Below are 20830 nucleotides of genomic sequence, written 5' to 3'. Positions count from 1 at the left end.
TAATGCTTATGCATGATAGTCAGGCAAATGAGACTTCACAAGCTGATGATCAATATTAGATTTGCATTTGATCAAAACTGTTGATGTTGGTTTTGTACCACTACATAACATATAGCAATTGAATACTTGATATGGGATATCAAACACTCAATTCCTCTATTCTGTACTGGTTTCAAATGTGAAGGGCACCAGTGATTTAACAAATAATTGATTATGTCTTGATACCATTCATCTGGGTGCACATCTTCCAATTCATAAACTTGCTGCACAAGTCCAGGCCCCTCTGATGCCATGGTCTGCGCCAACCGTTGCCCTCTGACCAATTTCATTGGTTGAATTTCTATGTCATATTCCTGGATAGTGGCGACCCACTCGCCTCTTCTTTCTCCAATTTCGTTTTGCATTAAGAGAGTCTTCACTGCTATGTCAGCCACAATTGCATGTACTTTGCTTCTCAATATGTAATGCCTGAACTTCTTCATTGCTTTTACCAAGGCATAAGCTTGTTTCTCCACATTTGGATAATTCAATTCGGCCTCCTTGAAAGGTGCACTCATGAATGCTATCGGGTGCTCTTCATATGATCAGAGGCAAAAGAGTATATATAGAATGGCCTCTCATAATTTGGGCTTACTAGAATTGGTGCGTTAACGATAACATGCTTTATTTCTTCAAATGCCTTCTTTGCTGCTGGAGTCCAATCCATCTTTGCATCTTTCTTTAACATGTCATTCATTGGCTTTACAATCTCAGCGAATGCAGATATGAACTTTCTCATGAAGTTGATCTTTCCAAAGAATGATTTGAGCTCTTTCTTGCTAGCTGGCACGCCAAGTTTGAAAATTGCCTCCACTCTCTTTGGATCTATCATGATACCCTTTTCTGAAATTACATGTCCCAAAAGTTTCCCCTCGGTGACTCCAAATATACATTTCGTCACATTCAAAGAAACTCCAAACCTTCTACATCTCGTGAAAACTTTCCTCAAATCCAGAATGTGATCCTCTCTGTTCTTTGAAAATACCGTTATGTCGTCCATGTAAATGATAATGCACTTGTCTTTTAAGTCCTTGAAAGCATAAACCATGGCTCTTTGAAATGTTGCACCGACTCAGGCCAAAGGGCATCCTCCAGTATGCAAATGTTCCCCACTTCGTGGTGAAAGTTGTCTTCAATCTATCTTCAACAATTACTTGATTGTACCTCGAATATGCATCCATAAATGACATCATTTGTGCTCCATTGACAATTTGCAGGACATCATCTAGTGTTGTCAATGGATAATTATCCTTTTTTGATGCTCTGTTCAAATTCCTGAAATCAACACAACCTTATTTCTCCGTTTTTCTTCCTAACTGGGACAAGATTGGCGACCCATATTGAATGCCTTACTGGGAAGATGATCTACACATTTAGCAACTTCTTTACTTCTTGGAATATCAATGGTTCTAACAAAGGATTGACTGGTCTTTATCGCTGCCTGAATGGCTTACTTCCTTCCTTCAGTGGAATTGTATGTGTGATGATGGAAGGATCATATGTTTTCAAATCTTTATATCCCCAAGCAATTACATTTGGGATTCCTTCATCAAACTCAGTATATCTGCCTTCTCCTTAGGTGTGCAAACTTTCCCAATATAAACTATTTTGGGACAATCCTCTTTTCCCAAATTTACTTTTTTGCATTCATCATCCCCAGTGGGTTGATATTGCACTTTGTTGAATTGGTCCATGTCAAATATTCTTTCTAGCTCAATCATTCCCTATGGAATAGTATTTGTCTTCAAGCTCATAACTCCTAAGTCGATTTCTGCTTCTTCATCCACTTCACCATCGATGATTTGTGCTGCAAAGACATCTGAATTAGTCAAGAATTTGAGGATATGTCTATCATCTTCAAACACTTGGAAGTTCTTGACATTATCTAGTATTGATGGGACCGATGCTAACTCAACTCTGAATTTCTTCAAGCCATCCAACTTAATTGGTGCTAGTGAGGTTGCAGTTTGTGCAAGGGCATTAGCCACCTAATTATTTTCTCTATAGCTAAACTTGATATTGAAGGCATCGAAGTCCTCTATCAAATCCCAAACTCTGTTTCTATATCTCTTCAATCGCTTGTCATGGCAAGTGAACTTCTGCTTTATCTGCTCAATTACTAAATATGAATCTCCAAGTGCATGAAGTATCTTGGGGCCTTTCTTGATAGCACACAACAAGCCTAAAATCAAAGCTTCATATTCTGCCATGGGAATTGCAATCTATGTGCCTCCAAATATGTTGCCCTTGTCAGGCTAACTAACTCAAATCCGGCTCTAGCCCCTTGCTTAGTTTTGGAACCATCGAATCTTAGAGTCCACACTCCATCACTTTCTTGATACTCCTTTTGGGAATTCTTGGACTTGTCTGTTTCAATACCTTTCTTCATTTCCAAGTTGGGTGGTGTAATTTGCTTCTTTGTTTCACCCATCATGCTACTTTCTGCTTCATCAACTTGTAAATTTTCAACCCTCTGTTTGCCATGTTGATCATCTTGTTTTAGTGCCCCTGGGATTCTCTTCTCTACTTGTTCTAAGGCAACTATGCACAAGGAGCAAGATAATTCTGAATGGAAAGCATTGTGGATTCTGCACCTGTTGGGCAATAATAAGTCTCTCACTGATTTTGATTACCGAACTCTCCTCCTTGCTGTACAGTTCTAGTTACAAAGTTCTTAAAATTCTCGAACATGACTTCACCATAGTTTGATGAAGTGTTTGGATCCGACTCAATCAAGATCTCTGTGGAATCCCCCCCTTCACTTATGATATTCATTGTCAACACTTCTGTCTTCTTTGGTCTATAGGTGTTCATATTTGTTTCTACAAACGATATTTCATTTGGTTCCCCATACTTGGTAACCATCAATCTCATCCTTGGGGTGCTATCGATTCTGATTTGGTTGGCCAGTCCTCTCCATGGGAGCCGCATGTGAGAAAAGTCAGTTGCCATGTATCCGTTCAACCTTCTGGCCCAATCTCTACTTGGGATCAATCCATAGGTATTGGCCACATCTACCACTGAAGTATCTATGATATGTTCCATCCTCGGATCAGATGCCAACTGCATATGTATGTTGTGTAGCTCACCTACCACTGGCACTTCTGTCTTATCCAATTGAGTTACCTTTCTGTTTGATCCCAAAGGCGTGATTCCCAAACTTCTACAAATATTCAAAGGCATGACATTACTCGATGCTCTTGAATCTATCAAACAATTATGGAGAAGCTTTCCGAATATCTTCATTGATAGCAGGAATGGGGCTGGCTCATCTTTCCCTTGATAATATACCATTGGTGTCTTATGTACTTGCTTCGGCTTCACTTCGAAATCTGTCAGTTGCACTACTTCTTCTTTCTTCACCCTTTCCTTATTATTTATTGAGTCTTGACTTTTTTGAGCTTGTGGTGCTGCTGAGCTTGATTGTTGAGCCACATAAATTGGTTGAGGCCCTAGCTGTCTGTTGAACTCACTAATGTCGCCATATGCAATCCCTTGTGTAGAGTTCTCTATTTCTCCATATGAAATCTCTTGAGATGAATTCATCATGTTCCCTCCTGGAATGTCTTGGATTACATGCATTGAGTTAGGAGGAGGCCTCCCTTGAGTATGCGTTATTGCACTTTGATTGTGAGTCCCTTGTGATTTGTTATCCTCAAGTTGTCAAGGAATGCATCTCTAATCTCCATTATCTTCAACAATTCAAACAAAGGGAGATTGATTTTGATCTTCTTCATCTCCTTTATTACACTTTGTCCTAATCTTATCAACTCATCATTAATCACGACATTTTTTCCTGTTCTTCCTTTATTTGCTCCTTGTGTTGATTGGACACTCTGTGATCTTCAAACATCTTGATTGTTCTGTTGCATACTTTGTTGGGAACTCTGTGTTCCACTTCTGCTGTTATGGTTACCATGTCTGTACTCGGGTGCATCCCTTGAAGAATTTGGTACGTTACTTGCATTGGGGGGTGGAGGTGTATTGAAATTGTTTGGAGGTATGGAGGACGTGAAGGGTCCATCATTCCTCTTATTATTTCTCTGATAAAACCTTGCATTGCTAGCCGGTTGTTGAAATGTTTGGTTCCCACCTGTCCCTTGAACTAGAATGACGTCGCTCAAAGGTGGGAAAGAATCTGACCCATTGTTATACCCATTTTGGTCTATTGTCTCGCTAACTAGCCTGTTGGTTGACGCAGGAGGAAATCTTCCTTGGTGTTCTTCATATGATTCAAATTCTGATGGAAATGAAATCTCCTCAAAAGTCAAGCATTGATCATATCCCAAGGACGGGACAATTTCATACCCTGTGACATTAATATCTTCTTGGTTGTTTGACTCATCTATTATGTTCTGAAACAGGTTGGATGCCCTCTTGAACTCAGCACATCCTAACTTCGAATGTTGATCAGTCTCATGGAATCTGCAATATTTGGACACGGCGGACTCAACTAGAAATATTCTATCCACCGGTCTACTATCCACTGAGGCTTGATTATCTAGTGGCGACACCACATTTCCATTGTTTGGGCCTGTGTTCCACGTCCTCTTTTGGTTAGACTGATTGTTATATCCTTGGTCCTGTGGTTGGCTGTTACCTTGGTAATTGTTATTTTGATAGTTCCTTTGATAACCACCACCTTGGTTGTTTCTTTGATAGTCTCTGCCCTGATAGTTCCTTTGGTCTCTGCCTTCTTGATGATTTCTTTGATTCCCTCCTTGATAACCTCCGCCATGATTTTGATAATTGCTTCCTTGATTACCTCCTTGATTGTTCCTCTGGAAAGATTGGAGTTGATTGTTTTGATTTCTCAAATAAGTAACTTCTGTAGATAGCTTCTTGACTTGCTCGATCGATTCCTTCATTTCATCCTTTTCCTCTTGCGTTCTTGTGGATGAACTTGCACTTTTCAGATAAACTGGCGTTGATGGCGGTGCCTAAGACAACAGAGGTCCCGGATGTACCATCAACTGATTTGTAGGTGCTTGGAATGCAAGCTGTGGAACTGGATTATTCGGATACCTAGCACTTGGAGGTTCCATTCCTTGTTGGCCCAATTGCTTCCCTAATTCAATTGCTTTAATGTAAGCCTCATTCAACGTTGTGGGAGCAAGATTTGCCATCCTTGTAAACATAGCTATTTGACTATCTAAGGCACTGTAATATGCTTCTAAAGTGCCTACCTCCGTCATTGTGTAAGGGGCTTGCAATCTCGTGTAGGCCTTGTGGAAACGGTTGTTGAAGGAACTTATTGACTCTTTATCTTGTCTCCTAATATCCACAAACATCCTATGCAACTCCAATGGTGTGATGGGTATGCCAAATTTTGCAATAAAAGCTTCTCTGAGCTGAACCTATCCTATTATAGATGACGCCGGGAGATTGATGAACCAGTAGTAAGGGTCTTCCCCCAACGAATAAGGGAAAAGCCTGCATGCTACATCCTCATTTTGAATCCTTCTGTTGCACAATGCATCTTCGAACACTTTGATATGCTCTTTTGTTGTACGATTAGGGTCATTAACAAAGAACTTGGAGCAGAATACTGCCGGATTCTTTGGTAAATCATGATATTGTTGGAATGAAATGGGTGAGGCATTGTTCTGAATCCATGGTGGTTGAGCCATCATTGGTTGATTGGCTTGAGCTTGACCCAATTGACTACTTGAGGGGCTAGCTAAATTTGAGGTATTAGCTACCCAGCGGATTATTGATTTCTTATGAAATTCTAACACAAGTAGATCCTCTTCTTTGTGTGGTGTAGACCTCAGTATCCTCTACCTATTATTAGATTGCAGTTTCTCAATCCTTTCGGGGGAAAAAAACCCAATTCTTCTATCCAGCTTGACTACAATTCAGACCTGATTGATTTTCTAATTTGAGTTTTCCTCAACAGTAGCCCGAGCTTGTCTTTGTGCTTTCCTTTCTCTTTCAAGCTTCCTTTCTAGTTCTCTTTGGCGTTCCAACCTTTTTTGAATTCTCCTTTCAATAGCTCGTGCTTTCCTTTCTTCTTGATTCAATACGTCAATAGTGTCCAGATACTCTCTAGTGCTTTCACTTTCCTCCCAAGCAGTTGAGCACAAACTGGCTACAAAATGATCTTGGAGTGTTCCCCAAGTTGCTCTAGGTTGATTCGATCTAGGAAGCACCATTCTTCCTCATAGTTAAATACCGACGAGTCCTTAAACGAAACACTTTCAGGCCCTCCTTCTAGCGCCAGATAATGTTGATGTGGGTTTTGTACCACTACATAACATATAGCAATTGAGTTTTTGATACCCCATATCAAGTATTCAATTGCTATATGTTATGTAGTGGTACAAAACCAACATCAACAAAAACTTGGCAATATAATTACTCTGCCTTTTTTTACAGATATAATGTTTCAGTATCATGACCGTGGTCTGGTATATTACCAAACATTAGAATAAAATGAATTGAATTTCAATTGCTTGGTATAAACGATTCATGGCTGCTTGAATTCTAATTGCTTGCTTTGTGTGAGATCTGGCAATTATTGGGAGAAGAGGCCCAAAATGTAATTTTATATTCAGATATAGTACAAGGAATATTTTTACCTGCTTGCTGTAAAACTGTAAATCTTAAATAACCACTGATTCTTTTGACTGATTGACTCAAGGATCCACTCTTCTTGATAAGACATTTTGCTCCAGGGACCTGCTTACCCTCCAAGGAGTGCAGTGGTTTCCTATCTTGCTTCTATCTTAGCATTCGTTGTAATCCTCACTGGATTCTATATGGAAGTTCGTGGAACAATCTTTGCTTATTTAATTGATTTGAACCAGCAAGTTTTGTTCTTCACTTCAAAAACTTCATTTTGGTAAAACAAAATTAAAATACCAACTGCTTATTGTTAAAGGGATTATATTGACTGTCAGTGTCTGCCTATTAGCTTCTTGTTCAAATATCTATCTTCTGGCATATACCAGCTGTTTTTTCACGTTAGAAAAGCTTATGAACTACTTAGAATTGATCAGAGAAGTTGGCTTCTCAAATGTGATGGATTTCAAGGGAGAACCTTAGAAACATTTATCTCAGATATTAATTTGGGCTTTGGCAGAAGCAACTAATACTTTTGTGACACCTTTCTCCTCAACTAATGCCAATAATTGCATCACATTTAACTTATTGCAGTAATAATATAGTAAATATTCATCTAACAATATTATTACTGCAATTATTAGTCAAAGAATTCCAACTAGTGATTTATAAATGTCAACATTTTAATATTATTATTACAATTTACAACAATTTCAACTTTAAAACAAAGCACTATGGCAGGAACATGATGTAGCTGTATCCTCGTGTTAAAAATTTAAGATGAGGGGTTAAACTCTGAGAAACTGTTCCAAAGCCGCATGTTTGGTTGCTGTAGATGAATATTTTATCTAAATGTTTTCTAATACTTTTCATTTTGCACGTTTTTAAATATTTCAGGACAGGCAATCTGGTGATGATGAAGCAATGGCTTTAGATGAAACATTTTGTACTGCATTAGAGTATGGGTTGCCACCAACTGGTGGATGGGGAATGGGAATAGATCGTCTTGCTATGATTTTGACAGACTCCCAGAATATTAAGGTCAGTTCTGTTTGCTTCATTGTTCATTTCTGAAGATGCATAATTGATAGAAGAACTAATAACTGTACACCATTTTCAGGAAGTTCTGCTCTTCCCTGCAATGAAACCTCAAGAAGATAATTCCTCCAAAGGTTAGTTTTTGTTTATAAATCGTGGTGAAGCTACTGAGGCTTTACTAATTGTTTCTGAACATGAAAGCGAATTTATTGTTCAGTGTGTTGGATGCCAATTTATTTGTAAACTTACAATTGGAAGAACTTTTGGCTCCAATATAAGTTCTGTAGTGGAAAGTTGGCTTTCTTTTGGTTTGTGGTAATTCTTACTTTTAATTGAATGGCATTCCTGTAGTGCTGCTAAAGTGATGATTGAATGCTATATAGAATTTGTTCCTGTCTTAAGGGTGAAAGCAATTGGAATACAAGGTGAAATATAAAGGAAGCTCTTTAGATTGATGCCATCTAGACAATAGTTCTTTAACTTGGACTTAGCTCAGACTTGGCAAGGCCGACTTGACGTGTGACTCAACCACACAAGCATATCAGAATGTGATAAATGTCATTTTCTTTTTCAATTGAGATTGCAAATACTCATGGAAAGGCCTATGTGAAAGCAAATTTGCTTCTGCAGGTGTAGGACGGTAGCTCCATTGATAGTGACTAGGATGTTTGACCGTCATTCAACTGCTATGCCAAATCAAATGTATCTAGGATTGTGTTGGGTTTAATCCCTTGAAAGTCATGGATTACTTTCCTCATTCTTTCAGGCAGCAAAGGTTTTTGTAAAAGTTTCATTCATATATGTTAATGGCTGCTTTTACCTATCTATAATGTATAGTGAACCCAGGGAAAACTCATATCCAAACTGACAACTTAGGTTTTAGTGTATATATATATATATTGGTAGGACCTAACCTATACGCATTTTAATATTCAAAGTGACAGTTAGCAATTCAATAAATAAGAATATAGTCGAATTCTAAGTGATGTGAATTTGAGTAAACTACGGAGAAAACTCCATAGTTAAGTGTGCTCAACTGGAGGTAGTACTGGGGGGGTGACCTCTTGGGAAGTCTCGGTGCTTCACCTTTGTGAGCATCACCTAGATCCAAGGAGTGCTAAGTGTTCCATTTATTCTCATGATAGATGGATTCGTATGAATTACTATTCCTGAAACATGAGTCAGTGAGTTTGACTCAAAAACTACACAGTTAAATCCTGATAGCAATATAACAATGTCAAACCAGTTAGTCTGGTGGAACTTGTGCCCAATGCTCTACCCAAATGTAATATACATGGGAAACAATTGATTTTGATGATACAAGTTCACAGAGTGGCCTTTGAATCTAATCCTGATTTTAATCTAGGTTGTAACACCAACGTGGGGGTATGTCGGACCTTGGGACAACTTTCAGGTGTGGGAAAAAATGGCCTCAATTTTGGGACGGTGGGGGTACGGGGGCATTGCATACTATACATAAATAGTTCTTGAAATGGTAATTATGAAATGACATGTCAACTTTCTGTCATGCCCAAAAATTGGGGCAAAAACACAAACAATTTATTTTATTTTTAAACTTAATAAACACATGATTAACACCTACTAAATTGAATATGTTACGGCAAGTTGAAAAAGAGATTGAAGTGAGTTTCGGTTGTATTTTATAATGATGCAGAGTCTACATCTCAACCCTATCACACCATGACGAAACCTTAGGTTTTAGTGACTATAGGAACACTTAGTTCGAGTTACACAATTTGGTTGACTAAACCATGTTTAAGATGTGACATCAAATTCGAGGGGACATTAGGGTTCCATAGTTCTTGGATTAAAGTTGAATCAATATGTTTGACTAATTACCCAAGACACATTAGGTTTGACATGATTCCATAAATTTATTTCATTATGTCGGACAATTACCCTAGGTGAACTAATTCTGCACCTCCTAGGAAGTGATTCGGAATCTTAATACTGGTTCCCAATTAATCATAATTTAATGATAAACTAATTAATACATTTTAATATTCATCATGCAAATACCTACGTTGCACATTTCATCTCTACAACACCTTCCTATTTCACTATCCCGATCTAACTCTAACTTTACACCTAAAGTTTGAAATCCTATAATAATTTTACATCTCATTTAAAAAATAAATTATATTCTAAATATAAATCTGAACTTTCAAATGTCACATAAAAAGAAATATTTAAAAAAAATTAATGAACAAACTATAACATTAATCTCCTAACTACCTAACTAACCTTACTAACTAGAATTACTTAATATCCTAACACTTTCATTTTAATTCAATTTAATATGTAAATAGGAACACAATCATTTTTTATAAAAACCTATTTACTAACACTAAAGATCTTACACACATGGTAGAGGATAATGAGCAAGTGGGTGGAATAAGGATAAAGGAAGGAGTGAAACAATTTTTTTTTAAAACCCTTTTCAACTTCTGCCAAGTCAACATACCAGGTACGCATGGCAAGGACGATGTCATCAAATCTTCACCAAGGACAACGAGGATGAGCGGCCCAATGGGAGAGCTGCTCCAAAATGCATTTAATGTGGATTGTGTTGGAAGGTAGAGATATTTGCAAGATGGGGTCTTTGCCTTTTTTGGTAAAGTGAAGAGCATGTCGCCACATGCATATACTTAGGGTATTTTAAGGTTAAAGTGGTGAGGTGGAGGTGGGACCCACCGGGTGTCGCTTTCCCATTCACTTACTTTTTAAGAGTTTAATTCGTTAATTGTTTTAATTAAAATTGGTGTCCACTAATTTATGTCTACCCTTTCTTACTTAGCATTTGGGTTTGCACTAACAATAAAATATGATAGGTGAAATATCCTAATGAGAGGAATATTGAAAGAATATTCTCTGTCACAAAAGAGAATTAAAATCTCCCCCATACATTCTCTAGAGAGCATTTTGGCTCTCCCAAATAGATGGAAATGATAAGTTTTCCTTCTTTAATAGTATTAGATTTCCTCTTAGAAATTTTATAGTGTCATAGGGTATAATGTTTTGTTCATTCTATTGAGTGGATTGTAGGTATAATTTTGATGTTTAATTTTGCATCCAAGTTGGGAGTATTTTTAGGTAGTTTACATATTATGCACCATAAGGTAAAATTCATTGATTTAATAAAACTTATACAAACTGAGGTTTTAATATGCAAGTAAGATGGATGTATCTAAATCAAACATCCACATCATTGATTACTCTCGAGCACAATAAATTAAATCCAAGATTTCGTGGAGAAAGTAGAGAGTTTTCAACTTGAACTTTATGCAAAGCAATATAATTGAAAGTAAGGTATGATTTACAATCTAATAACACTTAGATCACATAACTTGCTTATTTCATACAATATCTGAATTCCTATTTATCAATATTGAAGTTACAACATTTAATCCATTTCTTTCGTAATCATTCTCAACATGGATATACAATACAATAGGTGGTATTACAATGGAGAATCCTCCAATAACATGACATCAAGAACACCAATAGTGCCCCAAGAAAACCAGGATTGTTCCATCATGAGAACCTATCCAGACAATTTGCAAAATAGAAAGAACAACTATGGAGAGCTTACCTCCCATCCTAGGTCTCGAAAGGCCACCCATCGAGTTAGGAGAACTAGTAATTGACTAGGTGACATTCAAAGACCAATCACAATGACATAACTCATCATATAATTACCATCCAAGGTATGCACAACAGGTTTCATAATGAGCCTATGACCAGGGAGAAGGTGGATTTTTCTAGGTAGGAGATGTCACTCAAGAGCACAAATCATATGCCTTCTTTCAAGGCTACCAAACCACATAAACTTCAATTTCTTTCTCTCCTTATTTCCCAAAAACAAACTCAATTTTGCATTGACAGGCAAGGGCCCATAACACCTTGCTTTCTCCCTTTCCTCAACATGGGAAGAGACTCTGCATTGACTTGAGGTCCAACTAAGCCCTTCCCTCGTACATGACCACTTATGCCCTATCCAAGGGTGAGTAATGCCAACACACCCTTCATAGTTTTCCCAACAAAACAAGAGAATAAACATGAAACAAAGCAAGTAAAATTCCACAATGCACATTCCTTACATGATACAACACACACATACTATAGTATGCAAGAATTTTATACATACAAGCAATGAACAAAAAGGCATAACCATGGCAATGGAGAACCTACCTTCACAAAGGTTATGTCAATGAATTTTGAGTCTCCTTGCAAATTCCAAACTTGACTTCTCTAATGTAGAGAATGAGTGAACAACCCTCAACTCTTCAAAGGGACTTTAAATAGCCTCTAAACTTATCTACCCAAAATAACAGTAACTCCAAACTTGACTTTAAGCCTCCTATGGTCTTCTCACTTCCCCCTATCATCAAGACAACCTTTTGAAAGAGTGAAAACTTGGCTAACCTTATGAAGATGATCCATTTTTGCAACAAAGAGAAATTGGGATATTTTAGGGGTCATAAATGTTTTTGATCAAGGAAAACAGGTTTTACAGGGACTTGAAACTCGAAAGTTTTATAGCATAAAAGATAAGACAATAAAGTCCAACAAAACACAAAATAGCAACCAACAGCCAAAAAGAAACAAAAGGCCAGAGGCCAGGAGGCAAAAGCCAACCGCTAGACCGACAAGGAAAACCAAACCTAATGGTTCTCCTTATCCAGATTTTGCAGAGTTTCTACAGCTTCATTATCCTTTTGGTTGTCCGCTCCTTCCTGGTTGAAGTTCTGGGCTTCCTCCTGGTCCAAATGATCCTTACCAATGTTCTGGCTAGTCAGCTTCCCCGTGTTCCCCCCCCCGACGCCAATTCTCATTACAGTATCCCCCAGGTTGACAATGTTCTCGTTCAAAGTGTGCAGAGTGTCCACAATTTGATTAGTTAGAATCTGGATGATGTTGTCTAACCTCTGGACTTTCTGTTCAACCCGGGAAAATCTATCCTCTTGATCATTTCTGGAGTCCTGGCCGCTGTAGTGCTTCTGGTTGTCATCTTGGTCGTTCATCCTTCCGGTGTTCTCTTGGACTCTGCAGGAGCTCTGGTTGCTATCCTGGATAATCTTTTCCTTTAGAGCCTCGATTTCCTGAAACAACAATTTGATAGATCGAAAGTTATCTATCAAGCCGTTCTTCGCGTTGTTTAGAAGGTCGAAGCCGGATTCCCGCGTGTTATCAGACAAGACCAGAAGAGCGGGGTCGATGAGCTCATCATAATGGGTTGTGCTGTCGAGGTCCTCCATCACCTGGATGTTCATTGGCTCTCTGACAATTCCCAGCCTAACAGTATCCATGTTAAAATTCCTCCAAGCCCTCCTGTCCTTTGTTATCACCTCCCCACTTTTTACCACAGTCTTCGCCTCAGGCAAGGAAGAGGGCGAGACAGGGCCAAGGGTCTCGGAGGTCAGGGCGATGGGGTCTTCCTGAAGCAGGGCTTGTTTTGCTTTTCTTTTTCTGGGATTATCCGGGGGAGCAACGAGGGTATCGAGGGTTTCCTCCCTGTCTCTCCTCCACCCCTTTTCCCCATCCTTCACAGTGTCCTTCCCCTTCGCCTTTTCCTCATCCTCTGACTCAGTCGCAGTCTCCTCTTCTTCTTCACTGTCATCTTTCACCTCTTGGGGCTCAGGCTTGGGAAGAATGGGGGGGAGACCTCTAGGGCTCTTTCTGCTAGGAAAGCGGGGGTTGAGGGCAACAGAGATGGCTTTGGTGAAAAAATCCTCGTCCTCCGATTTAACAACTTCAACATCCTCAGAGTCCGAACTGGCAGTGTCCTCTGAAGCATTCCCAGGGTCACCAAGGGTTTTTCCCTTGGTTTGAGCTTTCAGAAACTCATAAACCAAGAGGAGACGGCCTTCGTGGAGGGCGGGATTAGTGATGGGTTTTCTCTTGAAACCCTCAATATTCTTAGACATGGAGGTGAAAAGAAAGGAAAATAAATTTTAACAGCATGCTTAAAGTGGTTAAGCAACACAAAATGGTGCGTTCTTATCCTATCGAACCTGGAGTCAAGAGTAATATACTCAATGAGAATCCTGAGAACATACCTCCATAATTTTTTGATGGATTCCATCTCATAGTAAGTGTCTATCTTGATAAGATTGTTCCTCTCAGCATTGTCCTTGACAAATTCACTAATAGCATTGGCCGACATATTTTTATCCCTGAAGAAGTTTATGCCAACTTGAGGGATTTCCGTCACCTCTGCTATCAATCCCTTAGTGATTTGGTGGGTGACCATCAATTTTAACTTTCCCGTTGTTCCATGTTTCCACCATCCCCTTGGTAACCCCAGCGTCAAAGCCATGAAGGTTCTCCATGAATTTGGTTATACCCCCTTTTTCGAGCTTGTGCCAAACCTTCCCCTTCCCCTTCCACTTCTCCATTTCCCCCCAAGGCTCTCTTCTGATCCTTTCCCCAACCATGGCAAACTTCGGCTCTATAAACCCTATTCCTCTAGCAGAAATGTTGAGCTCGGTTTTCCTTGAGACGCTGAAAAAAAAATCGTAATTACGATTTTTGGTGGTTATGTTCACACCAGCCCTCAAAGTGTGCCATCCGTACGCATGATTATCACTTGAAAAGAGCTTTGCATGACTTGTAATTACTCCCCTTTCGACGTGTGATTTGGCGTATCTTTCCATAATTAAAAAGGGGTAATATTAGTACCCTAGCTGGGATTTCGTCTCTGTTCGTCCATGTCATCACCGAGTTTCTGGTAACAACGTCATTGGCGAACCAGTCAGCAACCAAGTTGGCTTCACGGTAAGTGTGGCTAATGAAAGTCCTTTTGAACTTTCCCAAGTCAGATCTAAGGTCCTCAATGATGTTAGCAATCGTTGAAGAGGGCGGGGCATGTCCTTTAATACAATTGATAATGTTTAGGGAGTCGCCCTCAAGCCATAGGTTCTCGATCCCTGACGCTAGGGCGAGCTTAACAATCTGTTTGGCCGCATTGGCTTCAGCAAAGCGATTGGTCTGGTGACCAAGAGGGAAAGAAATAGCCGCAATTCCTCCTTCCGAACAATTTCTGATGATGCCACCGCTACTGGTCGGTTCAGGATTCCCCTTAGCCGCCCCATCAAAGTTGGCTTTGTGCCAATCCTCAGGGCGGAAGGACAATCTTGCTTCCTGTCTTCTCTTGTCCCTGTCTTTCTTCCTAGCTTTACTATTCCCTCCTTCCTTGATGTTTCCTCCCTTTGTGATGGCAAAGTTCTCCATAGTTAGACCTTCAATTTTCTCAGCAATTATGAACTTAGGAACCTCTCTGTCTCTGAAGATTCGGTTGTTGCGCTCTTTCCAAGTTCCCCAGCAAAAGTGTGGGAGAATCCAGGAGCTAAAAAGCTGAGTATTCAAAACAGAGTGGTGGCTTCTCCACTGGTAGAAGAAGTCCTGGATGTTGTCAGGGGGACACCAGCTGAAGCCAAGATGCTTGGTCAAAAGATTTCGCACCTTAGAGGAATAGGGGTAGAGGATGAATAGGTGATTTACCGATTCCAGGTTAAACTTGCAAAGGCTGCACCTATTGGGGATGAATTGGCCTTTCTTGGCTAAATTGTCCAGGTAAGAATTTTGTCTTGCAGTAGTAGCCAGAAAAAGATATTAATTTTGGGTGTGAGGCCAGAAATCCAGGCACTGGCCCACAATGGCTTCTCCATTCTGGCCCATAAGGAGAAGTAGCCAGAGCCTACAGAGAAAAGCCCATCCAAGTTATCACCCCAAATGACAGATTCCCTATTGTTGTTGATGGGGGTGGCATTCAATAAAATCATCAGAGGGATAAGGTCCGGGGATAGCTCAGTGAGGTCCTGCCAACCTTGACTAGTTCTGTAATCACTGACTTGACCATAACTTTCAATGCACTGTTTTGCCCATCTTCCATAAATGGGGTGGTTGATAAGAGGTCCCTCACTAGTCCAGTTGTCCTGCTAGAATAAGATATTATCCCCTTTGCCAACTTTCCATTTGGCCTTTGACTTGGCCAGGGGTCTAGCCTTTGAGATCCCATTCTAGATATAGGACCCCTGGGGAATCTCGGTCTCTTTTATCAGGAAGTTAAAGGGTTGACTTCTCAGATATTTCGGTCAGGATATCCCTCCAAACACCGGTGCTTTGAAAGATATGCCATAGCTATTTGGCCAAAAGGGCATTGTTGAGGTGTTTAATCTTTTTGATGCCTAGACGTCCATAGCATTTAGGGAGACAGACAAGATCCCAGGCGACAAGGTGATATCTCTTATGGTCATCAACCTTTGACCAAAGGAAGTCCCTCTGAATCTTCTCCATTCTATCCGCATGTTTGGCAGGGATTCCAAAGAGGCTTAAAGCATAAGTGGGGAGGTTCTGGAAAATGGATTTCACCAGGGTACACTTGCCAGCTTGGCTAAGGGTAGCCCCTTTCTATCCAGCAAGTTTCTTATTGAATCTATCAATGATGCTGTTCCAGAAGGAGTTCGGGGGTCTGAAGCCCAAGGGCAGGCCAAGATAATTGGCTGGCAGGGATCCAATGCCGCTTCCCAAAATTTGAGCAATTTTCCTCTTTATCTCCAAAGGGGTGTTGATGAAGAAAACTGAGCTCTTCTCCTAGTTAATAGCTTGGCCTGAACCCCTGGTGTAGGTGTTCAGAATGCCCTTGAAAGCTCTGGCTTCACGGATAGTAGCTTCTCCCCCCAAGATGGTGTCATCCACGAATTGCTGGTGAGAGAAGGTAGAGGGGCCCGAAGAGGGCTTGAGACCCTGCAAACTCCTGTCCTGACGTTTCCTCTGGATGAGTCTTCCCAGGCATTCAGCCAAAATGATAAAGAGAACAAGGGAGATGGGGTCACCCTGCCTCAGTCCTCTCGAAGGGAAGAAGAAAAGAGAGGGGAAGCCATTAACCAAAACAGATAAAGATGGAGAGGAGACAAGTTGAGAGATAATCTTGCATACCTGAGCATCAAAACCAAATGCCTGAAGGACCGCCAAGAGAAAATTCCAATCCACCCTATCATAGGCTTTAGACATATCCAACTTTAGCAGAAAGCCTTCCTTCTTGCCAGCCTCCAGAGAGTGGATGACCTCGTGAACCGTGACAATAGAGTCAAGAATTGTAAAAGGAATTGCAAAGACTAATAGGCCTGAACTTGTCCAGCGTATCAGCCCCCGGAATCTTAGGAATGAGAACCAGGAAAGTGGCGTTGAGCTCTTTCAAAAGGTTTTTGGCCCCAAAGAATTCTTGGACAGCCTTAGTAACGTCCCTTTTGACCACCTCCCAGTAGGTTTGAAAAAAGAAAGTCGCGAAACTGTCCGAGCTAGGAGCTTTGTCCCCCGGAAGAGAGTTGAGAGCCTGGAGGATTTCCTCCTAGGAGGGGATAGCTTTCAGCATAGAATTGTGGTGCAATTGTAGTAATGAAGGGATTGCCGACAGAATGTCAGCTTGATCAATCGCCGACAGAGAGGGGTCCTTGGAGAGGAGGGATGAGAAGAACTGAACAGCTTCATCCGCAATCTCATCTTCCTTGGAAAGAAGGTCTTGGCCTTTCTTAATGCTTGCGATCCTGTTGTTTGTGCGATGTTTGAGCATGGTCAAATGGAAGAAACAAGAGTTCTGGTCACCTTCTTTCAGCCAACTGACTCTAGATCTTTGTTTCCAATAATGTTCTTCCTTAGATATTATGTTGTGGAGGTCAGAGAGGATGGCTCGTTCTTCCAGCCTGTTCTTGTCATTATATCTATTGTGCTGAATTTCTTCCTGAATGATACAGAGCTGGTCTGTCTTTTCGTCTTTATCCTGGAAAATGTGACCAAAGTCGGACTTGTTCCAAACTTTAATGTTTCTTTTCACATTCTTCAATTTTTGGGCAACCCTGAACATTGCGGTGCCTTCAACCTCAATATCCCACTAGGAAGATATCTTAGATTCCAGATCTGGGTGGGAAATCCACATTTTCTCAAAACGGAAGGGGAAAGACCTTTTCACTGCCAGGGGGCTAACAGAGAGAGAAATAGGAGAGTGGTCAGAGCCAACTCTGGGGAGAAGGGAGAGTCTACAAGAGTGAGTCTGTAGCCACCCAGGAGAGATGAGAGCTCTGTCAAGACAGACCTGGATGCATTCCCCACCAACTCTTCTGTTAGACCAAGTGAATCTTACCCCCAAGAGGTCCAGATCCATGAAAGCCAGGTTGAGGATGAAGTTGGAGAGGTCGAGCTTGCTGTTCTGATCTGGGGCAAGACGTTTGCTTTTTTCACCATCTGTGAGGGGAGAGTTAAAATCTCCCATAACTATCCCTTTGTTAATATTGTAGTTGGCAAAGAACACTGAGATCTTGTCCCAGTTAGCTTTCCTTTCCCTTACTGAATTAGGGGCGTATAGGTTTAAAATGAACCAAGAGTCATCAGTATGGATATGGGACACCTTGCAAAGGAGAACATTCTTTGCAACAAAAATGGGGGACAACTTGAACGCCCTACTGTTATAAAGAATCATCACCACTCTCGAGGCTCCTTCTGAATCCGTGGCTTCATTGTTCATGGATTTACTAAAAGAAATCTTATTAACTAGATTCCTTTTCATCTTAGTTTCCTGGATCAGCAAAAAATCGGGTCTTTGATCTCTGATCAAATTTCTGATAAGTTCCTGTTTATGGGCTCCATTAAGGCCCCTAATGTTCCAAGAAATGACCTTCATTTCTTGCTTTCTGAGAATTCCTTGATGGTTCTCTGGCTCCTGTCTGCCAGGTTTCTTTTGGTTTCTTCTTGCAATAGCTGGTTTGATTTCTTCCTATCAGGTTGCTTGGGAGTTATCCCAACATCACCCTTTACCTTGCTCTTGGTTGTCGTTGGGGACAACGATGGGAGGTCATGAGGTTGGTGCTTCCTATGATACCTGATCAGAACCCGGACCCAGAGGTCGGGTCAGGGGGACCATAGGCCTTGGGGAGATCTTCTGAGGAGAGTCCAGCCTACTATCTGAACAGGGGGGCTCAATCCTCTGACCAATGTTCTCTTTAGAGCAGGGTTTTTCTTGCCTCTAGCCGTTCTGCTCTGACCCTCCCGCCTCAGGACCGTCCTTTGCATCAGGGGATTCCACCACAGGATCAATGTGGGCTTGATCCTCCAAAATGGTGTCAATCTGCCTGGGGGTAATCTGCTTAACTACCTTGCTAATCCCGGTCTCTGAAGACCTAGATGGTTTACGCCTCCAGATCAGTTTCTTCTTCCCCTTGGCTGCTGGGCGAGGGGGAGGAGGAAGCTTCTTGGAATTGTCTGAGGTAACAGGGACCATCGTCTTCTGCTTGACCACCGTAGGGCACTGGTTGGCCTTGTGACTTGCCTTCAGGCAGAGAAAGCAGGCGAAAGGAATAGTTTCATAAACCAGTTTTTGAATGTGCACTCCAAGTTTAGAGTGAAAGGCCACAAATGCAGGCATGTCTGTGCCTTCCCTGACTCCAATACAGATGCGAGCATAGTTGAGGTGGCGCTTGGAGGCAATGATCGGATCTGTAGATAGGAGTTCACCAAAAGTCCTTGCAAGCCCCACAAAAACATCTTCGTTCCAAAACTCTAAAGGCAACTCAGGTAATCTAACCTATAGACAGGGGCTTGGACAACAAAAGTCGTTCAAGTTCAGATTGGAGGTCCACTTCTGGAGCACCAGGGTGGAGCGACCAATAGCCCACTGTTCCTCACAGAGGATGTTGGACATATCTTCCATGCATGAAAAAGAAAAAGACAAGAAACCGTTCGCCATTGCCGTGACTGAGACATGACCTTTCAGAGCCCAATTCTTCTTGATGAAGGACCTTACATTGTCTATGTTAGGTCTCGGCCCCATAAATTTGCCAACCAGAGTAGAGGCCATGGATCGAATGCTGTGATCCACGATTTCGTCTGGGATGGTGATAGCACAGGTACCTTTCTCAGATTCCGGAATAGTATTAACAGGTAGGAAAGATGACTTACCTAAAGGTTTGACCCTAAATAGAGAAGACCATTTTGTTGGCAGGTCTGCTTTGGGAAGCGGAGGAATCTTGACCACCTCCTTGGGGGGGGGATAACTGGGTCCCCATCTAGGATCTCCGACTGGTACCTAGTACCAGAAGATGCTTGTCCATCCCCCGCCTGTGACCCGTGTTCCAGACCAGGGATCCGATCTCGACATTCCTGCAGAGTCCCGCCCTTACCTAAATTCAATTTTTGAAAAACATTGCTTCCTTCTCTCTCGCTCGCCATTTTGCTAGGAAGTTCTAGAAGGGTTGAAAAAGTTCCTAGCCCATACACATACCACTTGGGCACTTGAATTGCATTAATTTTGGCTTTTAGGATCAATTTATGACCTATACGAGTGGCTTGAAATATTTGATCTTCAAAAACCCTAAGGATGTAACCTTTCCACTAAACCCTAATTAAGGGGAACTAATTTAGGTTACTAACTAATCAGTCTTAGATTGATGGGTTACTTTGCTAACCCTAAACTGATATGTTAGTCCACATATGCATATGATGGGTGTCAAGTGACACCATAAGATTTATTTTTACATAACATTTGACATGTCACAAAATACAGAATGATGCATACATTCCGATTATGATACAAATTAAACACTAGACAACGAGGTTCGAATCACTTTATTGGATTCAACCTTAGTGTTACAGTTTGCACATAGGGTCAATTACCTATACTTCGATTAATTCCATGGTTAATTATCCTGCACACTCAATTCGAATATCAGTAGTTCGATAACATCACATTCATATTTTAAAACCACATTTGCATAATCACATTGGTTAAAACATTAAAATTTTCATTTAAATAACTTTTCTCATTTCTGCACACATATTTAATCATCACTAATTGCATAATTAAGGTATTAACACATTAGTGTCTCAAACACATTGAGTCATAATATGTCAAAAATAAAATGTATCAGATGTGATATGATGGATCAGAGCGAGGCCTCACACTTACAGTATAATAGACCAAATGCTTGAGATGGAAAAATTGCAGCACAAACCAAAACTTTTGAATAACCAAAAGAGTAACAATGTAACATAATGATGAAAGTGTTGGACTAAACACTGACGTTCCCCTTAGGGTTTCATCACATGGCTTAACTGCTTTCTGTTTTCTATAAGTATAGTGGTATCAGGCACTGACAGGGTCTTTTGGTGCAACAAC

General features: G+C 40.7%; 1 pseudogene across 1 annotated transcript in view; it reads left to right on the top strand.

Moving 5' to 3' along the window:
- LOC149531676 (lysine--tRNA ligase-like) overlaps nucleotides 1-20830 on the top strand; it is a 62851-nt pseudogene that overhangs the window by 30424 nt on the left and 11597 nt on the right. The window contains exons 11-12 of the transcript XR_016359112.1: nucleotides 7501-7644; nucleotides 7724-7775. The product of XR_016359112.1 is annotated as a lysine--tRNA ligase-like (transcript). The remainder of the gene's footprint in view (nucleotides 1-7500; nucleotides 7645-7723; nucleotides 7776-20830) is intronic.

This window comes from Cupressus sempervirens, chromosome 11 (genome assembly GCF_028749045.1).
Source record: "Cupressus sempervirens isolate cs-2001-9-10 chromosome 11, ASM2874904v1, whole genome shotgun sequence".
Taxonomy (NCBI): Eukaryota; Viridiplantae; Streptophyta; class Pinopsida; order Cupressales; family Cupressaceae; genus Cupressus; species Cupressus sempervirens.
This window is presented reverse-complemented; position numbering and strand designations above follow the sequence as displayed.